The sequence below is a fragment of the Coregonus lavaretus genome (genome assembly GCF_964263955.1).
Source record: "Coregonus lavaretus genome assembly, chromosome: 10".
Classification (NCBI taxonomy): domain Eukaryota; kingdom Metazoa; phylum Chordata; class Actinopteri; order Salmoniformes; family Salmonidae; genus Coregonus; species Coregonus lavaretus.
The window spans coordinates 49644030-49669967 of record NC_139997.1 but is presented as its reverse complement, the minus strand read 5'-3'; the positions used below and the strand labels follow the sequence as shown (position 1 = coordinate 49669967).

The window sequence follows — 25938 nt, the reverse complement described above, 5'->3', positions numbered from 1 at the left end:
GAGATTTAATAGCCAGGATGCCAGTATGTTTCTGCTATATACACCTCATTTGTTGTGAGTTGTTGCCTTGGGTTGTTAGGCAAGGCAACTATTAAAGGGTTAGCTTAAGATGAAACAGACTGGCATGCAAGCTAGAGGTTAAAGCAGTAGGCTTAAGCAGTGCTCACATTCTTTGAGTTAAATAAATATTTACTTCAATAATTTATCTTGGAGAAGCAGTATCTAAACAGTACTTATTCCAGTTTCTCAAGTGAGTGACTAATTCAGAGATACCAATCCTTAGCCTCGTACAACCATCCTGATCTCTTGAGCTTACATTCTGTTTCGCTTCACAGATCTTGATGAAGTGAAGTGAAACTAAACAGGAGCACAAAGGGAAGGATGGTGGATCAGGCTAACAAATATAGGCTCCAAGAATACTCCCAGGCTACATACTGTACCATTAGGAGTTGTAGTCATATTCTAGATACAACTGACCTAAGTGTCTGAAGTACTCGTCCAGGCCGCTCCAGAAGTTCCTCTCGATGAAGCCCTTGACCAGCCCCCACGGCTGTTTCCTGTAGCGCAGCTCTGTGGATACCCTGCAGGTCACAAACACATGCACATACACACCAACACACATAGACACACAGGCACATGCATATGCACACACACAGAGGCACGTACATTTAATTTGATTTGATTTGACACACATAAATAAACTCCAATTACACCTCCTTGGCCCACTGTATGCATCAACCTTAAATGTAACTTATTTTCCTGAAGGGTAGAATACATTTCACCCAAGGAGTCAAGTACTGCATTATCAAGATTGTGTTCAGTAGCGAGAAAACGTTTTTAAACAGAGTGAAATGTGGAGGTACTAACTAAACGTGTACAATCAGAACACCCTTTCTTGTCTTCCGTTGCGAAATGTTTTGCTAGTGTGCCTGGTTGGAATTTGAACAGCTAGGCGACAGAGGCACCCCATCTCCACTCACAGGAAGTATAGATGGAAAACAGAATATCTATCTCACCTGAGCCGACACTTATTCTTGGCCACCCTGGTGAGCACATAGCGGTTCAGGGTGTAGAAGTAGTCATGGTAGGGGACGTCGTGTGCTATCACCTCGGCATCTATGATGTAGCACTCGCTTTCCTGGCTGGCCTTGTACAGCGTCTAGACCACACAAATTTGACACAGTTGTGTTAACAGACAAAAAAGGCCTATTCTGGCTATTGGATGGCTGCAAATGACTTTCAGCTATTTGTCATCTCAAAATTAATGTGGTGCTTTTTCTAAACGTTTTAGTGCCTTCTATAAGTGATAAACCCATAATGCATAATAAGACTTGCTATAAGCGCTACACAAACGCCTCACACCGCGTGGCTGCTGCCTCTCTAACCTGGTGGTCCCTGCACGCACGACCCACGTGGAGTTCCAGGTCTCAGGCAGCCTCTGGAACTGCCGTTCTGCTGCCAACAAGGCAGACTTCATCCCAGCCTATGCTACCCTCCAGTCCCTCGACTTCTTGGCACTGACGGAAACATGGATTACCACTGAAAACACTGCTACTCCTGCTGCTCTCTCCTCGTCTGACCATGTGTTCTCGCATACCCCGAGAGCATCTGGTCAGCGGAGTGGTGGCACAGAAATCCTCATCTCTCCCAAGTGGACATTCTCAATTTTTCCCCTGACCCATCTGTCTATCTCCTCATTTGAATTCCATGCTGTCACAGTCACTTGCCCATTTAAGCTTAATATCCTTGTCATCTATCGCCCTCCAGGTTCCCTTGGAGAGTTCATCAATGAGCTTGACGCCTTGATAAGTTCCTTTCCTGAGGATGGCTCACCCCTCACAGTTCTGGGGGATTTCAACCTCCCTACGTCTACATTTGACTCATTTCTCTCTGCCTCCTTCTTTCCACTCCTCTCCTCTTTTGACCTCACCCTCTCACCGTCCCCCCCTACTCACAAGGCAGGCAACACGCTTGACCTCATCTTTACTAGATGCTGTTCTTCTACTAATCTCACTGCAACTCCCCTCCAAGTCTCCGACCACTACTTTGTATCCTTTTCTCTCTCCCTCTCCTCCAACACTACTCACTCTGCCCCTACACAGATGGTAATGCGCCGTCGCAACCTTCGCTCTCTCTCTCCCGCTACTCTCTCCTCTTCCATCCTATCATCTCTTCCCTCTGCTCAATCCTTCTCCCTCCAATCTCCTGATTCTGCCTCCTCAACCCTCCTCTCCTCCCTTTCTGCATCCTTTGACTCTCTATGTCCCCTATCCTCCCGGCCGGCTCGGTCCTCCACTCCAGCTCCGTGGCTTGATGACTCATTGCGAGCTCACAGAACAGAGCTCCGGGCAGCTGAGCGGAAATGGAAGAAAACTAGACTCCCTGCAGACCTGGCATCTTTTCACTCCCTCCTCTACATTTTCTTCATTTGTTTCTGCTGCTAAGGCCACTTTCTACCACTCTAAATTCCAAGCATCCGCCTCTAACCCTAGGAAGCTCTTTGCCACATTCTCCTCCCTGCTGAATCCCCCCCCCCCCCCCCTCCCTCTCTGTGGATGACTTCGTCAACCATTTTGAAAAGAAGGTTGACGACATCCGATCCTCGTTTGTTAAGTCAAATGACACTGCTGGTCCTGCTCACACTGCCCTACCCTATGCTTTGACTTCTTTCTCCCCTCTCTCTCCAGATAAAATCTTGCGACTTGTGACGGCAGGCCGCCCAACAACCTGCCCGCTTGACCCTATCCCCTCCACTCTTCTCCAGACCATCTCCGGTGACCTTCTCCCTTACCTCATCTCGCTGATCAACTCATCCTTGACCGCTGGCTATGTCCCTTCCGTCTTCAAGAGAGCGAGAGTTGCACCCCTTCTCAAAAAACCAACACTCGATCCCTCTGATGTCAACAACTACAGACCAGTATCCCTTCTTTCTTTTCTCTCCAAAACTATTGAGCGTGCCGTCTTTAGCCAATTCTCTTGCTATCTCTCTCAGAATGACCTTCTTGATCCAAACCAGTCAGGTTTCAAGACTGGTCATTCAACTGAGACTGCTCTTCTCTGTGTCACAGAGGCTCTCCGCACTGCTAAAGCTAACTCTCTCTCCTCTGCTCTTGTCCTTCTAGACCTGTCTGCTGCCTTTGATACTGTGAACCATCAGATCCTCCTCTCCACCCTCTCTGAGCTGGGCATCTCCGGCGCGGCTCACTCTTGGATTGCGTCCTACCTGACCGGTCGCTCCTACCAAGTGGCGTGGCGAGAAGCTGTCTCCGCACCACGTGCTCTCACCACTGGTGTCCCCCAGGGCTCAGTTCTAGGCCCTCTCCTATTCTCGCTATACACCAAGTCACTTGGCTCTGTCATATCCTCACATGGCCTCTCCTATCATTGCTACGCTGACGACACACAACTAATCTTCTCCTTTCCCCCTTCTGATAACCAGGTGGCGAATCGCATCTCTGCATGTCTGGCAGACATATCAGTATGGATGACGGATCACCACCTCAAGCTGAACCTCGGCAAGACGGAGCTGCTCTTCCTCCCGGGGAAGGACTGCCCGTTCCATGATCTCGCCATCACGGTTGACAACTCCGTTGTGTCCTCCTCCCAGAGTGCGAAGAGCCTTGGCGTGACCCTGGACAACACCCTGTCGTTCTCCGCTAACATCAAGGCGGTGACCCGATCCTGTAGGTTCATGCTCTACAACATTCGGAGAGTACGACCCTGCCTTACACAGGAAGCGGCACAGGTCCTAATCCAGGCACTTGTCATCTCCCGTCTGGATTACTGCAACTCGCTGTTGGCTGGGCTCCCTGCCTGTGCCATTAAACCCCTACAACTCATCCAGAATGCCACAGCCCGTCTGGTGTTCAACCTTCCCAAGTTCTCTCACGTCACCCCGCTCCTCCGCACACTCCACTGGCTTCCAGTTGAAGCTCGCATCTGCTACAAGACCATGGTGCTTGCCTACGGAGCTGTGAGGGGAACGGGACCTCCATACCTTCAGGCTCTGATCAGTCCCTACACCCAAACGAGGGCACTGCGTTCATCCACCTCTGGCCTGCTGGCTTCCCTACCTCTGCGGAAGCATAGTTCCCGCTCAGCCCAGTCAAAACTGTTCGCTGCTCTGGCACCCCAATGGTGGAACAAGCTCCCTCACGACGCCAGGACAGCGGAGACACTCACCACCTTCCGGAGACATTTGAAACCCCACCTCTTTAAGGAATACCTGGGATAGGATAAAGTAATCCTTCTACCCCCCCCCCCCTTTACTCCAACCCCCCCCCCCCCCCCCCCCCCCCCCCCCCCCAAAAAAAAAAAAAAAAAAAAAAGTGTCAAGTGGTTATCCCACTGGCTATAAGGTGAATGCACCTATTTGTAAGTCGCTCTGGATAAGAGCGTCTGCTAAATGACGTAAATGTAAATAACAACCCATGGCTCCCTAATGCTGCCTATGTCAAAGGTTTTGAGAATGACACAAGTATTGGTCTCCACAAAGTTTGCTGCTTCAGTGTTCTTAGATCTTTATGTCAGTAGTTACTATGGTACACTGAAGTATAAATACAAGTATTCCATAAGTGTCAAAGGCTTTCATTGACAATGACATTCAGTTTATGCAAAGAGTCAATATTTGCAGTGTTGACCCTTCTTTTTCAAGACCTCTGCAATCCGCCCTGGCATGCTTTCAATTCACTTCTGGGCCACATCCTGACTGATGGCAGCCCATTCTTGCATAATCAATGCTTGGAGTTTGTCAGAAGTTGTGGGTTTTTGTTTGTCCACCCGCCTCTTGAGGATCGACCACAAGTTCTCAATGGGATTAAGGTCTGGGGAGTTTCCTGGCCATGGACGCAAAATGTCGATATTTTGTTCCCAGAGCCACTTAGTTATCACTTTTGCTTTATGGCAAGGTGCTCCATCATGCTGGAAAAGGCATTGGTCGTCACCAAACTGTTCTTGGATGCTTGGGAGAAGTTGCTCTCGGAGGATGTGTTGGTACCATTCTTTATTCATGGCTGTGTTCTTAGGCAACATTGTGAGTGAGCCCACTCCCTTGGCTGAGAAGCAACCCCACACATGAATGGTCTCAGGATGCTTTACTGTTGGCATGACACAGGAATGATTGGATCGCTCACCTTGTCTTCTCCGGACAATATGTTTTCCGGATGGCCCAAACAATCGGAAAGGGGATTCATCAGAGAAAATGACTACCCCAGTCCTCAGCAGTCCAATCCCTGTACCTTTTGCAGAATAACAGTCTGTCCCTGATGTTTTTCCTGGAGATAAGTGGCTTCTTTGCTGCCCTTCTTGACACCAGGCCATCCTCCAAAAGTCTTCACCTCACTGTGCGTGCAGATGCACTCACACCTGCCTGCTGCCATTCCTGAGCAAGCTCTGCACTGGAGGTGCCCCAATCCTGCAGCTGAATCAACATTAGGAGACGCTGGCGCTTGCTGGACTTTCTTGGGCGCCCTGACGCCTTCTTCACAACAATTGAACCTCTCTCCTTGAAGTTCTTGATGATCCGATAAATGGTTGATTTAGGTGCAATCTTACTAGCAGCAATATCCTTAACTATGAAGCCCTTTTTGTGCAAAGCAATGATGACGGCACGTGTTTCCTTGCAGGTAACCATGGTTGACAGAGGAAGAACAATGATTTCAAGCACCACCCTCCTTTTAAAGCTTCCAGTCTGTTATTCTGACTCAATCAGCATGACAGAGTGATCTCCAGCCTTGTCCTCGTCAACACTCTCACCTGTGTTAACGAGACAATCACTGACATGATGGCAGCTGGTCCTTTGTGGCAGGGCTGAAATGCAGTGGAAATGTTTTTTGGGTATTAAGTTCATTTTCATGGCAAAGAGGGACTTTGCAATTAATTGCAATTCATCTGATCACTCTTCATTAAATTCTGGAGTATATGCAAATTGCCATCATCAACACTGAGGCAGCAAAGTTTGTGGAGACCAAAACTTTTGACCACGACTGTAAATACATAAAGTACATAACCATAATAGCATTCATAATGCATTACACACAGGTGATTTAAAAAAAAGAGTTACCATTGTGTTTACATTTAACAGTGACATTACAGTGACTGTAGTTACGGTATGTCAAGTGCAAACAAAACATGAAAACAAACTATGTACAACATTTAAAACTGCTATGACATGCAGTGCCACTGGGGGGCTCTACTCACCTGCGTCTCAGTAACGGTGGCTGTCTTGGGGGCCAGGGGGTTGGTGAGGGAGATGGTGTACATGATCTCTCTGGTCTGGTTGCCCGTCTCCTCTTTCTCTTTCTTCCAGGGGTGATAGACTATGTCTAGACAAACAGAAAGATCAGCCCTTACTTCTTTAACATTTAGTCTGACACACACTGAGGTTTTGTTAAATTCTTTCAAAATGCATCCTTCCTGCCTTCCTTCCATTACTGATCTGTGCATTATTGGATAAGTGAATGCGAGGTTTCCACCCTATCGCTTTCACCAATCCAGCCATGTCAGATCAGTAAAGGAAGGAAGGAGAAAAATAAGAAAGAAAGAGAGAAAGAGAGAAAGAAAGATACCTTTCTACAGTATCTGAACAGGGACTGTATTCACAAAGCGTCTCAGAGTAGGAGTACCGATCTAGGATCAGGTCCCCACCTGTCCATTTAATCTGACTCTAAAACTGGTCTGGGTACTGTGGTGTCACCTGAAAAGCGTCTCTGCTCCAGGAAGTCCCTCATGAAGGTGGACTCGGTGAAGAGGATGTCATACATCTTGTCAACGCTGAACTCGTACACCTCGTTGATGTACTGCTTCCCATTCAAGTCCTCATGGAAGGCCTGCACCTCCCCTGCTGCACACACACACACACACACACACACAAACACACATACAGAGGAAGAGGAAGGAGAGTAAGTGTGTGTGTGTGTGTGTGTGTGTGTGTGTGTGTGAAAGGATGAGACGGGTGTGTGTGTGTTATACATTAACAGTGACAGTGTGTGTGAGTGAAATAGTGAATGTGTGTGTGTGCGTGCGTGCATGAGTGGGTGTGCGATTGTGTAAGAGACCCAAACCTTCGTCGTGCGTCTCGGAGGAGTCGCTGAGCTCAGTAGGAAGGTCCTCGTTGTCGTTGAAGTCCAGCGAGGGCGAGGGGGCGGGACTGCTGTGACCACTGCTCCGGTTGTCCAACCCCGGCAACTGGAGGGTCAGGAGTTCGCCATCGGTTAGACACAGGGGGAACTCGTCCACGGCAGCCAAGTCAAACTATAGAGGAGGAGGGGTCATGAGTAAAGGGTCAAGTGAAACTCTAGACCGACTACCTACAGTACATACTTATGAAACTGTAAGCGCAAGCTCAGCCAGGTATAATATTTATCTTTGGTTGAAATGCCGCTACTGTGGCCTGGGGTGGTCTAGCGGACTAAGCCGCTGACTCCAGAACACTCAATGACATTTTGTCTGTAGGTGATACAAAGCAAGATTTTGTGTAATATCCAGTGGTACTCACAGGGAGGAGTGATTCGATGGTGCTCGGACAGGGTAGGGCGTTGTTGGGGAAGGCTCTGTGGGACAACAGGGGGCTGGTGTCGCCCTTGGCGTCAGGCATCTTGGCGAGGTTGGTGGCGTCATTGGCGTCATTCTCCTCCACGGGCAGCTCCTCGCAGTACCTACACCACGGGGACGCGCAACAGCTGTAGGTCAAGGTTATCAGCTCGGGGAACGGCGCCAGCGCTTTACGATGCATGGTGATGGGGGGGAGGTGTGTATGTGTATATGCGGTCAAAACTCACCCCATGGTATTGAAGTCATCGTCCGGCGGGACGTAGTCCTCGTCGTCACTGGTCAGACCCAGCTCGTTGCCATAACACTGATGGACAAAGTGCCACAACTCTTTGGGACACAAGGGCTGAGATAGATAGATAGATAGATAGATAGATAGATTAGATAGATAGATAGATAGATAGATAGATAGATAGATAGATAGATAGATAGATAGATAGATAGATAGATAGATAGATAGATAGATAGATAGATAGATAGATAGATAGATAGATAGATAGATAGATAGATAGATAGATAGATAGATAGATAGATAGATAGATAGATAGATAGATAGATAGATAGATAGATAGATAGATAGATAGATAGATAGATAGATAGATAGATAGATAGATAGATAGATAGATAGATAGATAGATAGATAGATAGATAGATAGATAGATAGATAGAGAGAGAGAGAGAGAGAGAGAGAGAGAGAGAGAGAGAGAGAGAGAGAGAGAGAGAGAGACAGACAGAGAGAGAAGGGGTTTTGACTAAATTGGCAACAATACACTCCACAGTCTTTTAGTTTAATTAAAAGTGAACTATCATAAATATAACAGTCTTACCTTTTCTAGCAGAGCATTCTGCCATAGTCTGAACATCATCATGTATGTCCGGTCCCTCGCTCCGAACGAGGTGAAAAAGTGCTGTGGGAAGCAAGAAAAATAAAGGATATGACATCACCAACCTGATAGAAAAGCCATGTGTAGAGTGGGGAGAACAAGTATTTGATACACTGCCGATTTTGCAGGTTTTCCTACTTACAAAGCATGTAGAGGTCTGTAATTTTTATCATAGGTACACTTCAACTGTGAGAGACGGAATCTAAAACAAAAATCCAGAACATCACATTGTATGATTTTTAAGTAATTCATTTGCATTTTATTGCATGACATAAGTATTTGATCACCTACCAACCAGTAAGAATTTCGTCTCTCACAGACCTGTTAGTTTTTCTTTAAGAAGCCCTCCTGTTCTCCACTCATTACCTGTATTAACTGCACCTGTTTGAACTCGTTACCTGTATAAAAGACACCTGTCCACACACTCAATCAAACAGACTCCAACCTCTCCACAATGGCCAAGACCAGAGAGCTGTGTAAGGACATCAGGGATAAAATTGTAGACCTGCACAAGGCTGGGATGGGCTACAGGACAATAGGCAAGCAATTATTGGCGCAATTATTAGAAAATGGAAGAAGTTCAAGATGACGGTCAATCACCCTCGGTCTGGGGCTCCATGCAAGATCTCACCTCGTGGGGCATCAATGATCATGAGGAAGGTGAGGGATCAGCCCAGAACTACACGGCAGGACCTGGTCAATGAACGGAAGAGAGCTGGGACCACAGTCTCAAAGAAAACCATTAGTAACACACTACGCCGTCATGGATTAAAATCCTGCAGCGCACGCAAGGTCCCCCTGCTCAAACCAGCGCATGTCCAGGCCCGTCTGAAGTTTGCCAATGACCATCTGGATGATCCAGAGGAGGAATGGGAGAAGGTCATGTGGTCTGATGAGACAAAAATTGAGCTTTTTGGTCTAAACTCCACTCGCCGTGTTTGGAGGAAGAAGAAGGATGAGTACAACCCCAAGAACACCATCCCAACAGTGAAGCATGGAGGTGGAAACATCATTCCTTGGGGATGCTTTTCTGCAAAGGGGACAGGACGACTGCACCGTATAGCAGGGAGGATGGATGGGGCCATGTATCGCGAGATCTTGGCCAACAACCTCCTTCCCTCAGTAAGAGCATTGAAGATGGGTCGTGCCTGGGTCTTCCAGCATGACAACGACCCGAAACACACAGCCAGGGCAACTAAGGAGTGGCTCCGTAAGAAGCATCTCAAGGTCCTGGAGTGGCCTAGCTAGTCTCCAGACCTGAACCCAATAGAAAATCTTTGGAAGGAGCTGAAAGTCTGTATTGCCCAGCGACAGCCCCGAAACCTGAAGGATCTGGAGAAGGTCTGTATGGAGAAGTAGGCCAAAATCCCTGCTGCAGTGTGTGCAAACCTGGTCAAGACCTACAGGAAACGTATGATCTCTGTAATTGCAAACAAAGGTTTCTGTACAAAATATTAAGTTCTGCTTTTCTGATGTATCAAATACTTATGTCATGCAATAAAATGCAAATGAATTACTTAAAAATCATACAATGTGATGTTCTGGATTTTTGTTTTAGATTCCGTCTCTCACAGTTGAAGTGTACCTATGATAAAAATTACAGATCTCTACATGCTTTGTAAGTAGGAAAACCTGCAAAATCGGCAGTGTATCAAATACTTGTTCTCCCCACTGTATATGTGCCTGTGTATGCAGTGCCTTCAGACAGTATTCATAACCCTTGACTTATTCCACATTGTGTTCCGTTACAGCCTGAATTCAACATGGATTAAATTGTTGTTGTTTTGTCACCCATCTACACACAATACCCCATAATGACAAGGTGGAAACATACAGAAATATCTCATTTACATAAGTATTCACACCCCTGAGTCAATACTTTGTAGAAGCACCTTTGGCAGCGATTACAGCTGTGAGTCTTTCTGGGTACGTCTCTAAGAGGTTTCCACACCTGAATTGTGCAACATTTGTCCATTATTCTTTTCAATATTCTTCAACCTCTGTCAAATGGCTGTTGATCACTGCTAGACAACTCTTTTCAGGTCTTGCCATAGATTCTCAAGTAGATTTAAGTCAAAACTGTAACTCGGCCACTCAGGAACATTCACTGTCTTGGTAAGCAACTCCAGTGTAGATTTGGACTTGTGTTTTATGTTTTGTCCTGCTGAAAGGTGAATTAATCTCCCAGTGTCTGGTGGAAAGCAGACAGAACCAGGTTTTCCTCTAGGATTTTGTCTGAGCTTAGCTCCATTCTGTTTACTTTTTATCCTGAAAGACTCCCCAGTCATTAACGATTACAAGCATACCCACAACATGATGCAGCCACCACTATGCTTGAAAATATGGAGAGTGGTACTCAGTAATGTGTTGTATTGGATTTGCCCCAAACATAACACTTTGTATTCAGGACAAAAAGTTAATTGCTTTGCTACATTTTCTGCAGTATTACTTTAGTGCCTTGTTGCAAACAGGAAGTTTTGGAATATTTTTTATTTTCACTCTGTCAATTAGGTTAATATTGTGGAGTAACTACACTGTTGTTGATCCATCCTCAGTTTTCTCCTATCACAGCCATTAAACTCTGTAAATTTTTTCAAGTCACCATTGGCCTCATGGTAAAATCCCTGAGTGGTTTCCTTCTTCTCTGGCAACTGAGTTAGGAAGGACGCCTGGATCTTTGCAGTGACTGGGTGTATTGATACACCATCCAAAGTATAATTAATAACTTCACCATGCTATAATATTCAATGTCTGTTTTATGTTATTTTACCGATCTACCAATAGGTGCCCTTCTTTGCAAGGCATTGGAAAACCTCCATGGTCTTTGTGGTTGAATCTGTGTTTGAAATTCACTGTTCGACTGAGGGACCTTACAGATAATTGTATGTGTGTGGTAGAGAGATGAGGTAGTCATTCAAAAATCATGTAAAAAACTTTAAAAAATCATTATTGCACACAGAGTGAGGCCATGCAAATTATTATGTGACTTGTTAAGAAAATCTTTACTCCTGAACTTATTTAGGCTTGCCATAACAAAGGGGTTGAATACTTATTGACTCAAGACATTTCCATTTTTTTTAAATTTTTTTTGTAAAAAATAAAATAAAATAAAACATACTTCCACTTTGACATTATGGGGTATTGTGTATAGGCCAGTGAGAAACAAATCTAAATGTAATCAATTTTAAATTCAGGCTGTAACATAACAAAATGTGGAAAAAGTCAAGGGGTGTGTATACTTTCTGAAGGCACTGTATGTGCATGCATGTGTGTGTGTGTGTGTGTCCAGTGCTGACCTTGTCATTGTCAGTGCACAGCTGGATAGCGTTGGGAATGAGTCGGGCCGTCTTCTCCTTGGTCATGCTGCAGATATCCTTTAGCCGCACTGTCAGCTAGAGAGAGAGAGAAACGATGTAAAACTACAGATAACAGGTTCAGCTACAGTCTGTTATTGGGAAGATAACAGAAAGGGGTCCTCAACAACACTTATTTTGGTATACAGCGGAGGGAAATGTAACACTACTCAAATTCAGATTGTATGGTTTTAACCACATTTTTAAACTATACATTGTTTGTTTGCATTATTGTTGCTTGTTAACAATGAAATAATAAAACCTTATCTTTTGGGTTACGATAAGACAGAAATTAAACAGATTCCCAAATCTTAGATGGTAGCTTTAATACTCAGTTTATGGAACAAACCAAGCAAATCAGTTTAATATTAAGTCGAATACCTTCTATTTATAGAAAATAGACAGCCTATACATAAGTATGAGGGTAATTTGGGACATTGTGCAGTAAGGGACAGAGGAGCCCAGTGTAGAGAATGGTAAAAGAAACTAAAGTCCGTACCAACGTTTCCCAGCGGAAGATGTTGCTATAGAAACAGATCCAGTTTTCCGAGACGTAGAGGCGCCCCTGCAGCAGGATATCTCTTTGCAGGGCACAGGAGTAGTCTGCCACACAGGGTCAAAGGTCATCGGGTTATTAAAGGTCATGGGGTTATTAGAGGCTCATATTAGAGGCTCAATGCTCTACCAATAAATATAAAAACATATGCAGATCAAACAAATATCCAGTCTATTTATGCTATTATGCCAACACCTTGTCACTCATTATCATGCCAAACAGTCTGGCTTCATTAATGATAGAATGTTCATATTTGAAGATTGCTGTGAAGCCAGGCTGTTTGGCTTGACAATGACAGAAATTGAGTTGGCAAGAGCACAAACAGATCTAGGACTAGGCTGCATCTATGCGCATTTGAGCTTCCAAATAGCTCCCATGGCCACCTGATCATATGAATCGGAATCTGGGGCCTGTTCAGAGTGGGTGAAACTTTACAGACTGTTCAGAAATGTGTTGTGTAGAACAGGTATGATTGTCTGCCGGGTAGAATAGGGACTTGCGTTGGCTCTACTGGTTACATTTCTATCTGCAATGTTCTTAACATTTCATATCAGTGAATACCCTTGTGGTGTGGTAACATTGTACATTATGTCACTCAAAACTCAGTTTGTCAGGCGTTTGTCACCAAAAGAAGTCGAGGGACATGGAGATTTTAAATCACTTAAAAATCTGTACTATTGAAGACACAAAGAAAAGAAAACCTGGGTCCTGTTCAGTCGGGAGAAAACATTTTGAAACGGGGAGTTACTATCTGAACTTGTCCAATAAGAACACAGGTTTCCTTGTTGCGTTGTAAAATGTTTTTGCTACGGTGTGCGCTACTTAACACCACCCTGGTGTTAAAGGAAAAATATGAATATACACTGAACAAAAATATAAACGCCACATGCAAAAATTTGAAAGATTTTACTGAGTTACAGTTCATACAAGGAAATCGTTCAATTGAAATAAATTCATAAGGCCCTAATCTATGGATTTCACATGACTGGGAATACAGATATACATCTGTTGGTCACAGATACCTTAATAAAAAAAAGGTAGGGCCGTGGATCAGAAAACCAGTCAGTATCTGGTGTGACCACCATTTGCCTCATGCAGCGCAACACATCTATTTCACATAGAGTTGATCAGGCTGTTGATTGAGGCCTGTGGAATGTTGTCCCAATCCTCTTCAATGGCTGTGCGAAGTTGCTGGATATCGGCGGGGAACTGGAACACGCTGATATACACGTCGATCCAGACCATCCCAAACATACTCAATGGGTGACATGTCCTGTGAGTATGCAGGCCATGGAAGAACTGGGACATTTTCAGCTTCCGGGAATTGTGTACAGATCCTTGTGTATTATCATGCTGAAACATGAGGTGATGGCGGAGGATGAATGGCACGACAATGGACCTCAGGATCTCGTCACGGTATCTCTGTGCATTCAAATTGCCATCGCTAAAATTAAATTGTGTTCATTGTCTGTAGCTTATACCTGCCCATACCATAACCCCACCACCACCATGGGGCACTCTTATCACAATGTTTACATCAGCAAACCGCTCGCCCACACGACGCCATACATGTGGTCTGCGGTTGTGGGGCCGGTTGGACAGACTACCAAATTCTCTAAGAGAGTGGCCTTTTATTGTCCCCAACACAAGGTGCACCTGTTTAATGTTCATGCTGTTTAATCATCTTCTTGATATGCCACACCTGTCAGGTGGATGGATTATCTTGGCAAAGGAGAAATGCTCACTTACCGGGATGTAAACAAATTTGCGCACAGAATTTGAGAGAAATATGCTTTTTGTGCGTATGGGAAATTTCAGGGATCTTTTATTTCAGCTCATGGAACATGGGACCAATACTTTACATGTTGCGTTTATATTTTTGTTCCATATAGTTTTTCACTGATCATTCCATCTTACTCACCCACAATGAGGCGTTCTGAGTCAGGTAGCTGCTTGAAGAGTTTTCTGAAGTCCTCATTGCGTTGCTTATAAGTGGGACTCAATACCTGCAGCGGGGAGAGAGAGATAACATAAAACACATTGAGAGAGAGAGACATTCATTTACACAAAAGCAGTCTACTCATTAATATAAATACACACATAAAACATTTTAAATACGCAAGCAAGTATAACCCCCCCCACCGATAGCAATAAACAAACAGTGAATGTATTTACTTATTTGAATATCATGGGTTGTAGGCACAAAACAGGGGAACATTTTTTGTTGTTGTTGAAAATGGTAGTAGACTTGTTACTGTAGAGTTTCACAGTTACCATTCAGTGATTTGACCATGGCTACTGCATGCATTGACTCGAACTCTGTGTGTCCTCTCTTTCCATAGAAATTGTCAGAGCCTGAAATCACCCAGAACCTCCTATCCCAAACTAAACAAGCACTCTAAAATATGCTAAATGGTCCATGCTAACGCTAATAATACCTCAGCTTCAGCTGGACTTCCCCCTCTCTTTCTTTCTGTCTCTCTTTCTCACTGATAGGAGAGATTCAGATAAAAACATTTTCTTCTAGAGGGGCAGAGAGAGACAGAGTGCTGCTGACCACTGCCCAGTCCGCCTCTCTCTCCACACACAAACACTGCATTCTTTAGCCTGAAAAGGGAGGGAATGCAGCCAACTAGCCCACAGAGTGGTGGTGATGGTGGTGGACTGGACTGGACTGGACACACATCACCTTGGGTCACTCTAACCACCCCAGTGCTCTGTAAGGTAAGAGCCATTGTCCTAGAACTAAAGCTAGTGTTACTTTGTTGGCCACACAGTTGGATAGAGGTTACAACTACTTTAATATGGAGATTGGCCCTGGCAATGCTGTCACAGAACAGGCCTTTACAAATATAGGAGATGAGCTCTCTAGTACATCTCTATGGGTGTACCCTATGAACCTAATGTAATTAGTTTGTAAGGATTGATAAGACCGTTTTCAGAGCAGATGATACCAGAGAAAGAATATGGATCTATAGATAGGGATAAATCAAATGAAAAAAAAAAAAAAAAAAAAAATATATATATATATATATATATATATATATATATATATATATATATATATATATATATATATATATATATATATAAAAGTATGTGGACACCCCTTCAAATTAGTGGATTCGGCTATTTCACCCACACCCGTTGCTGACAGGTGTATAAAATCGAGCACACAGCCATGCAAACACTGGCAGTAGAATTTCCTTACTGAAGAGCTCAGTGACTTTCAATGTGGGACTTTCATAGGATGCCACCTTTCCAACAAGTCAGTTCTTCAAAGTTCTGCCCTGCTAGAGCTGCTCCGGTCAACTGTAAGTGCTGTTATTGTGAAGTGGAAACGTCATTTTGCTCAGCCATACAAGCTCACAGAACGCGACTGCCGAGTGCTGAAGTGCGTAAAAATCATCTGTCCTCGGTTACAACACTCACTACCGAGTTCCAAACTGCCTCTGGAAGCAATGTCAGCACAATAACTGTTCGTCGGGAGCTTCATGAAATGGGTTTCCATGGCTGAGCAGCCGCACACAAGCCTAAGATCACCATGCGCAATGCCAAGCGTCGGCTGGAGTGGTGTAAAGCTCGCCACCATTGGACTCTGGAGCAGTGGGAACGCGTTCTCTGGAGTGATGAATCACACTTCACCATCTGGCAGTCCAACAGATTAATCTGGGTTTGGCGGATGCCAGGAGAACGCTACCTGCCCTTTGCTGTTTCAGCATGACCATGCCCCCGTGCACAATGTGAGGCCCATACAGAAATGGTTTGTCGAGATCAGTGTGGAAGAGCCTGCACAGAGCCCGGACGTCAACCCCTTTGAACTCCTTTGGGATGAATTGGAATGCCTGTGGTGAGTGATTTTGAAGGAGTCAGGAGCAGGAGGGTAAATCACAGAATAAATGTGTTTATTCCGAAGACACAGCGGTACGCAGCAATGTGTCAAATACTCCAGGAGCACTGGGAAACAACAAGGCACACTGGAAAATATCCCGGCGATACAAAATACAGAGCTAAACTAACCTCCACAATAAACAATCACACACAAAGACAAGGGGGCAGAGGGAACACTTATACAGGTACTGATGAGGGGATATGAACCAGGTGTGTAATAAACAAGACAAAACAAATGGAATGATGAGATGAGGAGCGGCAGTGGCTAGAAGGCAGGTGACGACGAACGCCGAAGCCTGCCCGAACAAGGAGAGGAGGCAGCTTCGGAGGAAGTCGTGACAACTCCGACTGCGAGCCAGGCCTAATCGCCCAACATCAGTGCCCGGCCTCACTAATGCTCGTGGCTGAATGGAAGCAAGTCCCCACAGCAATGTTCCAACAACAACTGTTATAGCAGCAAACGGGGGACCAACTCCATATTAATGCCCATGATTTTGGAATGAGATGTTCGCCGAGCAGGTGTCCACATACTTTTGGTAATGTAGTGTGTATATATATATATATATATATTAGCCTATATGTTCAAATATGTAGCTGATCATCGAGATATTCGCTGATCATCAATACGTAAATCCCACATCAAACAATACATTCAGTGCTATCAAACAAGCTCTTTCTCTTGCTCATCTCTGAGGTATTTTCTGAGGCAGACGGTTCAAGAAAAGACCAGCCTCACTTTGTAAAACATCGGACCTCCTGGAGTATTGAAAGCCCATCCTACATATGTTGATACATTCTCCACACAGGGCTTGTCTCAAATGCCTTCTGACAGAGCTATACCCTTTTTACACTATCATGCCGATAATACCATACCGCCCATTGTTTTTACAGTGTCCTCTGTAGCACGGTTCCAGCAACTATGGTGGATGCCAAACCAAGCCAGGGGCCGTATGTATTTTCTAACAAGCATCACAGAGTAGGAGTGCTGATCTAGGAACAGGTCCCCCCTCTCCAGGCAATTTTATTCATTGTGATCTAAAAGGCAAAACTGATCCTAAATCAGCATTTCTTCTCTGAGACGCTTGATACATTTGGCCCTAGTACAGTTCAGCTTGGCTTGGCTCGGCTCAGTGATGTGAAAAGTGTACAAGTCAAACATCTTGACTATCTGGCTCTGAACCACGGAGCCGTAGCCAACCTCAGTCCAGTTAGAGAGACCAAAACAACTCTAGTGATTCATAGTTATGTAACGCTCGGTCCAATTAAGGCACCATCCCAAAATGGGCCCTGGTCAAAAGTAGTACACTTGAATATAATGCACTGGTTTGGGAATTTAGATACTTTCGAAACAGGGAGATGAGAAGTTTTTGAGTTGGGGAGTTAAGAGTTTAGAGAAACTTTGAGGTTCACTGCACTCGCTGTTCACCACCAATCCTGTTTAACCCCAAAGCTGTGCAAAACAATGACCACAAGTCACTTTGCAGCACGGCACAGAGGTAGCACCGACTAGATTATCAACTTGGAATTCTTAAACTGTAACCCCCACCATCAACACCCTTTCGCCCCCACACCCGTCTCCACCCCAGCCCAAAGGAGGGTAACTTACGGCTGGGACCCTCTCTGACTCCCAGTCCCAGGTCTCCCACTGGGCCTGGGCCTCGGCCTGGGTCTCGTCGTCGTGTGGCTGAGGGATAGCCTCCCAGTCAGACAGAGACTCCCAGTCTGTCTCAGTCTCTGTCTCTGTGTCCATGCTGACTGAAATATCCATGGCCTGGGCCTCTCTGTTCTTTTGGCTCTCACCCCTCCCTCCTATTTTCTTTCTCTCTTTTCTCTGGTCTGAGGTGTGAGCAGTGTCTCTAAGCCTGGAGAGCGTTCGGGTGCTGGTCTGAGGTGTGAGCAGTGTCTCTAAGCCTGGAGAGCGGTCGGGTGCTGGTCTGAGGTGTAAGCAGTGTCTCTAAGCCTGGAGAGCGTTCGGGTGCTGGTCTGAGGTGTGAGCAGTGTCTCTAAGCCTGGAGAGCGGTCGGGTGCTGGTCTGAGGTGTGAGCAGTGTCTCTAAGCCTGGAGAGTGGTCGGGTGCTGGTCTGAGGTGTGAGCAGTGTCTCTAAGCCTGGAGAGCGGTCGGGTGCTGGTCTGGTATTCCCCCTTTGTCGTCAAAGGAGTGGAATTATTCGCTGTCTGAGAGCCAAGTGTTTTTTAGCCCTGGCTCATAACTCTGATTGCTCCCTTAGACACACACACGTGCGCACGCACACACACCCTTTCTCTCTCCTCTAGTATGGTCAGAACTAATACAGAACTTCTCTGAACCCTCCCAAAGAGCTTTGGGAGACAGAGATATCTGGAATGATATCTGTCACAACTACAGGTCAACCACTACAGGTAGCTAGCAGAGCTTTAGAGCTCAGTTTAATTTAAAAATACAGAATTCATAACAGCATATTTCACATGACTTAGTACTCAAGAATTAAGAATGTGAAAGTTTCCTAACTCTCTAAAAACTGTAGAACCCAGAAACTATAGGTGTACCTACTATCGCACACACCCACATTCATGATTGACATGTAACTAATGTAAACCCTGGTGACCGGTGGCAAGCGGAAGGACATTCCTTTCTCCAGCTAAAAGTCCAGGCACTGAGATAGCAAGAACTCCAGATGACAGCCAGGGTCAATAATTACTCTTATAAATCCATAGAGTACAGTTAGGCATGTGTCCACAATGTAAACTGAGAAACTGAAGGAGAAGGAGACCCCTTCTTCTGTAATGGGAATGTCCATTCCCCACCCTCCCTCTCTGTTCCTGTTTTTGGGAAAGAGTTGATCCCCCCTCGTAAGTCTTGAGAGGCCAGTTGAGCCAGGTGCACTGGTTGGTCCGGGTTAAGAACGGTTTAAGACCAAGTCAGGACCAAGTTTAAACCGGGTTAAGAAGAGGTTAAGACCTGGGACAGGCACAGGACAAGCCTCCAGTTAGTTAAAGATTTCAGAGGAAAATGCAACAATGCTTTGTAGTCTGGAATCAATGGATGGACCAGAGATGCTTTTAAGAAGTTGGTTTAAAACAGTTCTCTTCACATGGAGTTTAGAGCCCTCTTATACATCCAGGATAGAAAAGCCTTGGGAGCTAAGGCACTGCAGTCATCCCCAAAGTAATATCAGAGAGTGATACCTCCAAAGGTGCTGTAGAAGGGCATGGTCTCCTCAAATGATTTCCCAAAGCAATATATATCCCAACATATCAAAACACACACAATCCACATGGAGGAAAAAAGTATCTTTCCACATTGACACCGAGAAACAATACAAGCCCAGCTCAAGCAGTCTCAACATCTAAAAATCCAACTGAGCAAATAAAATTATAATCCCAAACAAAAAGAGCAGTAGCCTCTCGCTCTCTCTCTCTCTCTGTCGCTCGCTCTCAGTCGTATTCCCATGTGTGAAAACGGACACACACAAAGTCTTTGTCCTCAATGAGAGAGCAGAAAACAAAAAAATCCTCTTGGCCAGTCTGGGATGCTTTAGCTTGTCCAGTGAAGGGCTAGCTACTCATCAATGAAAGTGGTCAACAGTGCATCACAGGACAGAGTGGAAACCCTGTGACTGGACCACTGCACACTACTGACCATGCAAACCACAGCAGAGCTCATACCAGGACCCTACTGCTGAAATTGCTCTCTCTCTCTCTGCTTCTTAAAAAACAATTCTTGAGGAAAGCAGTGTGGGAGGAGCGAGTGTGAGTGTGTTTTTGTGTTAAGGGAGAGAGAGAAAAGAGAAGGAGAAAGAGAGAGAGAGAGAGAGAGAGAGGAAGGAGGGGAAATGGGAGGGCCCTAGCCCAGTGGGTGGGGTGGGTGTAGAGGGGTACTTGAGTGCAGCAGGAGTGAATTTGAGTGTGTGTGTGTGTTTCTGCAATGTGAGTGTGTATGTGCACGTTTGAGCAGTGTGCTTGTATGTCCCTGCCGTGCGTGCCTGTATGGTTTTATGGGTATAAATCCCATCCAAAAACCCTTCTCCCTCTCCTCCTCCTTGTCCACTCCCTCCCTCTCTCCCTCCTTCTCAGCCTGTCAGAAAGCCTGTTTCTACCCCACCCCATGGTGGCACATCACAACAACACTTCAGGAAGTTTAGAGAACCAATTGACTTCCTTGAAAAAGCCCTTTCTTTGCCTCCTCAATGAATTGAGTTTACCCCTATGGGTCTGTATGTGAAGACCCAGAGGATACACTGTATCCATGTACGTTTGTTTGTGTGTGTGTGTGTCCATCCTGAGGTCCCGACTTGAACCACAAAGGCTTTTCCTCTTATGATACACACTGTGAAATTCTCTTCCAGGAAAAGTGGGGGAGGCAAACATGAATTCAGAGGTTTTGTGTGCAGAGAGAGAGCAACACACAGAAGTACCCATTGTATGTATGTGTGTGTGTGTGTGTGTGTGTGTGTGTGTGTGTGTGTGTGTGTGTGTGTGTCTGTATGTGTGTTATCTATAGTGTAAACATTGTAGTATGGCCAAGGACAACTCCTCAGCCAGATCACTCTCTTTCTCTAAATCTTTTTCTCTCCTTCCCTCTCCCTCCCACTCCCTATCTCTCAGGACATGGGGTGAATGAACTCCAAACACCCTCTGATGGAGGGGGATTTTGGGTTAGGGGCGTCTACACTCATACCAGAAAGGTGATTCACACAGCTACACTGCCTTCCCCACCCACTCCCCCCAACCTGACTCTCCACCTTCACCCGCTCTCCCCTCCCCCTCGTTTCCCCCCACACAAACATCTGGCTGAGACCTAACAGTCTCTCTCTGACATTACCCAAAGGAACCAGGGAAGTGTTCAGGTCAGACACACCGTAGCAAAACGTTTTGAAACAGAAAATGAAAAGGAGTGTGTCTTAATGGAGTTTAAGTAGTACCTCCACATTTCACTCTGTTTTAAAATGTTTTCTTTCTACTGAACATGACTCAATGCATAGGATAATAGCCTACATATATAATTGTCACTGGGTGCATTAGGGGTGACTCTGGGTGCATTAGGGGTGACTCTGGGTGCATTATGGGTGACTCTGGGTGCATTAGGGGTGACTCTGGGTGCATTAGGGGTGACACTGGGTGCATTAGGGGTGACTGGGTGCATTAGGGGTGACTCTGGATGCATTAGGGGTGACTCTGGGTGCATTAGGGGTGACTCTGGGTTCATTAGGGGTGACTCTGGGTGCATTAGGGGTGACTCTGGATGCATTAGGGGTGACTCTGGGTGCATTAGGGGTGACTCTGGGTGCATACAGACACCCGACAAGGCCCAAATCCCCGTCATTCGCATGAGAAAGAGACAGAGATATCGTGGACGTAGGTCGGGGTGCCTTGTAAGGATCCGACGGCGAGCGAGTAAACTGCCTCTTCCATCAATCCTATTAGCCAATGTTCAATAATTTGAGAATAAATTAGATGACCTAAGATTACGGTTATCCTACCAACGGGACATTAAAAACTGTGATATCTTATGTTTCACCGAGTCGTGGCTGAACGACGACATGGACAACATACAGCTAGCGGGCTATACACTACATCGGCAGGATAGAATGGCCGACTCCGGTAAGACAAGGGGTGGCGGTCTGTGTATATTTGTAAACAACAGCTGGTGCACAAAAACAAATACTAAGGAAGTCTCAAGGTTTTGCTCGCCTGAGGTAGAGTATCTTATGATAAGCTGTAGACCACACTATTTACCAAGATAGTTTTCATCTATATTTTTCATAGCTGTCTATTTACCACCACAAACCAATGCTGGCATTAAGATTGCACTGAATGAGCTGTATAAGGCCATAAGTGAACAGGAAAACACTCATCCAGAGGCAGCGCTCCTAGTGGCTGGGGACTTTAATGCAGGGAAACTTAAATCCGTTCTACCTAATTTCTACCAGCATGTTAAATGTGCAACCAGAGGAAAAAAAACTCTAGACCACCTTTACTCCACACACAGAGACGCATACAAAGCTCTCCCTCGCCCTCCATTTGGCAAATCTGACCATAACTCTATCCTCCTGATTCCTGCTTATAAGCAAAAACTAAAGCAGGAAGCACCAGTGACTCAGTTAATAAAAAAGTGGTCAGATGACACAGATGCTAAGCTACAGGACTGTTTTGCTAGCACAGACTGGAACACGTTCCGGGATTCTTCAGATAGCATTGAGGAGTACACCACATCAGTCACTGGCTTCATCAATAAGTGCATCGATGACGTCGTCCCCACAGTGACCATACGTACATACCCCAACCAGAAGCCATGGATTACAGGCAACATCCACACTGAGCTAAAGGGTAGAGCTGACGCTTTCAAGGAGCGGGACTCTAACCCGGACGCTTATAAGAAATCCCGCTATGCCCTCCGACGAACCATCAAACAGGCAAAGAGTCAATACAGGACTAAGATTGAATCGTAATACACTGGCTCTGACGCTCGTCGGATGTGGCAGGGCTTGAAAACTATTACAGACTACAAAGGGAAGCACAGCCGCGAGCTGCCCAGTGACACAAGACTTCCAGATGAGCTAAACCACTTCTATGCTCGCTTCGAGGCAAGCAACACTGAAGCATGCATGAGAGCACCAGCTGTTCCGGATGACTATGTGATCACGCTCTCCGTAGCCAATGTGAGTAAGACTTTTAAGCAGGTCAACATTCACAAGGCCGCAGGGCCAGACGGATTACCAGGATGTGTACTCCGATCATGTGCTGACCAACTGGCAAGTGTCTTCACTGACATTTTCAACATGTCCCTGACTGACTCTGTAATACCAACATGTTTCAAGCAGACCACCATAGTACCCGTGCCCAAGGACACTAAGATAACCTGCCTAAATGACTACCGACCCGTAGCTGTCTGTAGCCATGAAGTGCTTTGAAAGGCTGGTCATGGCTCACATCAACACCATTATCCCAGAAACCTTAGACCCACTCCAATTTGCATACCACCCCAACAGATCCACAGATGATGCAATCTCTATTGCACTCCACACTGCCCTTTCCCACCTGGACAAGAGGAACACCTACGTGAGAATGCTATTCATTGACTACAGCTCAGCATTCAATACCATAGTGCCCTCAAAGCTCATCACTAAGCTAAGGATCCTGGGACTAAACACCTCCCTCTGCAACTGGATCCTGGACTTCCTGACGGGCCGCCCCCAGGTGGTAAGGGTAGGTAATAACACATCTGCCACACTGATCCCCTCCCTGTTCACCCATGACTGCATGGCCAGGCACGAAGGGGAAGAGGTGCTGTCGTTTGGGCTGTTATGCAGTGAAACTTTCATACCCTTTTTCTTTTACCGTTTATTTTTCCTTTCATTTCTCTGGAGTGTTTCCTAGACCTCGTGGTCATAATGTAGCCTACCCTCATAATGTAGCCTACCCTCATAATGTAGCCTACCCTCATAATGTAGCCTACCCTCATAATGTAGCCTACCCTCATAATGTAGCCTATCCTCATAATGTTGCCTATCCTCATAATGTAGCCTACCCTCATAATGTAGCCTACCCTCATAATGTAGCCTATCCTCATAATGTTGCCTATCCTCATAATGTAGCCTACCCTCATAATGTAGCCTATCCTCATAATGTTGCCTATCCTCATAATGTAGCCTACCCTCATAATGTAGCCTACCCTCATAATGTAGCCTATCCTCATAATGTTGCCTATCCTCATAATGTAGCCTACCCTCATAATGTAGCCTATCCTCATAATGTTGCCTATCCTCATAATGTAGCCTACCCTCATAATGTAGCCTACCCTCATAATGTAGCCTACCCTCATAATGTAGCCTACCCTCATAATGTAGCCTACCCTCATAATGTAGCCTATCCTCATAATGTTGCCTATCCTCATAATGTAGCCTACCCTCATAATGTAGCCTATCCTCATAATGTTGCCTATCCTCATAATGTAGCCTACCCTCATAATGTAGCCTACCCTCATAATGTAGCCTATCCTCATAATGTTGCCTATCCTCATAATGTAGCCTACCCTCATAATGTAGCCTACCCTCATAATGTAGCCTACCCTCATAATGTAGCCTACCCTCATAATGTAGCCTACCCTCATAATGTAGCCTACCCTCATAATGTTGCCTATCCTCATAATGTAGCCTACCCTCATAATGTAGCCTACCCTCATAATGTAGCCTATCCTCATAATGTTGCCTATCCTCATAATGTATCCTATCCTAATAATGTATCCTATCCTAATAACGTATCCTATCCTAATAATGTAGCCAATCCTCATAATGTAGCCTATAGTGTTGTGCCTTCCTGTATTATACTTATGCTAAAATGTTTATTCTATTCTATTGAGCCATTTACTTTATGTTTGTATTCTTATCTTTTATTATTGTTGTTGCATTGTCAAGAAGGAGCCTGCAAGTAAGCATTTCATTGGACGGTGTATACCACGTGTATCCCGTACATACAACTATTAAAACTTGAATTTGAACCACACAGACTGTAAACAGTAAATACAAGACGTTATGGACCCAGGGATATTGCTTCTGGAACAGCTAATGGGGATCCCAATAAATAAACAAATAAACAATACCTAAAATGGCTTCTCAGCTGCTCAGTCATACTGTGGTTTATGGCCCAAGAATGGGTTTGTTTTACAGCCACTACAGACCGTTAGGTTCAGACACACCTCATCTATATCCAATCAGGCATGACCTGGACACACTGACCTGGACACAAGTCATGCCGCCGTCAATCACTGGAGTCCAGTTAGGCTGGATTTACACACCACTATAGGCACACTCCAAAGAGGCTTAGCAAAGTTCTGCTTTGTGACTTCACTGCACACCACATGAAGGGCTCTGCACTGAGATTTCAGTGTATGCCAGAATTTGTAACTTTACTCAAGTGTCAGTGATGTTTTGCTGAGGAGAACAAACCCAGTCTTACTATACCACCAAAGGCCCAAAGGTGACTGACAGCACAAAATGTAAGGTACAGATGTAGGCTACCATGTTTGTTCAATAGACTAACAACTCAACTCTCCTCTGACACTGAAAAATAGTGTCCCTAATTCACATCTCCCTAATTCACACTTCCTGTTGATATTCAGGAGGTGCATCACACTACATACACTACCAGTCAAAAGTTTTGACACGCCTACTCATTCAAGACTTTTTCTTTATTTTTAATATTTTCTACATTGTAGAATAATAGTGAAGACATCAAAACTATGAAATAACACATATGGAATCAAATAGTATACAAAAGTGTTAAACAAATCAAAATATATTTTATATTTGAGATTCTTCAAATAGCCACCCTTTGCCTTGATGACAGCTTTGCACACTCTTGGCATTCTCTCAAACAGCTTCATGAGGTAGTTACCTGGAATGCATTTCAATAAACAGGTGTGCCTTCTTAAAAGTTAATTTGTGGAATGTCTTTCCTTCTTAATGCGTTTGAGCCAATCAGTTGTGTTGTGACAAGGTAGGGGGGTATACAGAAGATAGCCCTATTTGGTAAAAGACCAAGTCCATATTATGGCAAGAACAGCTCAAATAAGCAAAGAGAAACAACAGTCCATCATTACTTTAAGACATGAAGGTCAGTCAATACGGAAAATTTCAAGAACTTTGAAAGTTTCTTCAAGTGCAGTCGCAAAAACCATCAAGCGCTATGATGAAACTGGCTCTCATGAGGACCGCCACAGGAATGGAAG

The 25938-nt window shown here is 45.1% G+C and overlaps 1 pseudogene across 1 annotated transcript in view; it reads right to left on the bottom strand.

The window, feature by feature from the left end:
* LOC311136186 (protein Aster-B-like) overlaps window positions 1-25938 on the bottom strand; it is a 124075-nt pseudogene that overhangs the window by 3872 nt on the left and 94265 nt on the right. Inside the window, exons 8-18 of the transcript XR_014615441.1 lie at window positions 14263-14347; window positions 12285-12388; window positions 11729-11824; window positions 8376-8456; window positions 7779-7894; window positions 7496-7655; window positions 7062-7251; window positions 6695-6841; window positions 6199-6323; window positions 1017-1159; window positions 478-581 (exon numbers count right to left, since the gene is read on the bottom strand). The product of XR_014615441.1 is annotated as a protein Aster-B-like (transcript). The remainder of the gene's footprint in view (window positions 1-477; window positions 582-1016; window positions 1160-6198; window positions 6324-6694; window positions 6842-7061; window positions 7252-7495; window positions 7656-7778; window positions 7895-8375; window positions 8457-11728; window positions 11825-12284; window positions 12389-14262; window positions 14348-25938) is intronic.